Here is a 1,388-nt window from a genome sequence, read left to right on the forward strand (position 1 = left end):
TACAACTGATATCAGACACTATCAACTACGATGAGACTACTCCATGTTAGAAATCTATATCTCATTACTCAACATATTCATATATGTTCTAATTAATTTAGTCATAAAATTAATTGCAAATCTTATGCATGCAAACTAAAATAGATAAGATAAGAAAAACAATTTCTCACCAATTAAATTTCGGTCAAATGGGCACCAACAAGATCTCCTTCTTGTTAGTTCTTGAGCTTTCCAATATTGGATGAACATTCAAAATCCCAAAGTAGAGATTCTCCTCTTGATTGCACCCAAGACTATCCCTTATCCCCACTAAATAATATTAGAAAGATATTAGTTTAGTAGTTTACCTTAAAATTGATTACTAACACTCATATATTACATTAATAATTTTAGTAATTTCTTTGAACAATTTGGATCAAAGTTTCTCAAGTTTTTAGAGAAAAATGAAGGAGAAGAGAGAAAAAGCATGTGAATGAATTATCATCATATGAATATGTAAGAGAGGAAAATAATAACCAACAACCCCATCATGAAAGGGGAGTGTCACGGTTTTGGGTAGTCCAAAATGGCATTATCTCTTTTCCTTTTGCTCTTCTCAATATTATAGGTGTGTAAGAATAAGTAGAGTAGGTTTTATTAATTTATTCTTATCACATAAAATAATCACCCACTAAAGCCTACCACCCACAATATTTAGGTCCACTTCTATAAAATGAACTACCATTTTATTTGTGTCAATTTGTCAATTGTCACACAATATGTCACATGTAGTATGCTACATGTTATTAATTAATTTTAATGCATATTTATCACATAAATATCATTTTATGAATTAATTAAATTACATCCAATAATTTGAATAGTGATACTTGATCAGATAAATAAAATGGGTCATGTAATTATAATTTACAATATCTTGTAATTATAATTAGACATTCATTCCTATCTCTATTGTTTCTCAAACAATAAATAATTTTAGTAACAAAGCATTTTATTACTAAAATAAATCTTATTTAATCCCATTACAATAAGATATTTATTCTCTCTCACAAATTGAATTGTTCACTTTTAAGGAATTGATCAACTTGCATCGTCATACAATTAATCAACTTTATAGATAAGGGCATCATCCTTTAGGTGTGACCTTAAGGGATCAACTGACCACCACCGTCCCACGACAGTAACGTCAAACTCTAGCAAGCCAATCGTTACCGATTAATGTTGATCAGTTGACTATATAATTGAATCATCCCTTACGTATTCTTTATATGAGATTTAATAATAATATTTAAATCATGTGATCGCACTATTGTTGAGGACACATTTCCCAACAATCTCCCACATGTCGTCGACAAGTGTGCGTCACCAATTCTCTTGTCCTATTACTA

The sequence above is a fragment of the Silene latifolia genome, chromosome X (genome assembly GCF_048544455.1).
Source record: "Silene latifolia isolate original U9 population chromosome X, ASM4854445v1, whole genome shotgun sequence".
Taxonomy (NCBI): Eukaryota; Viridiplantae; Streptophyta; class Magnoliopsida; order Caryophyllales; family Caryophyllaceae; genus Silene; species Silene latifolia.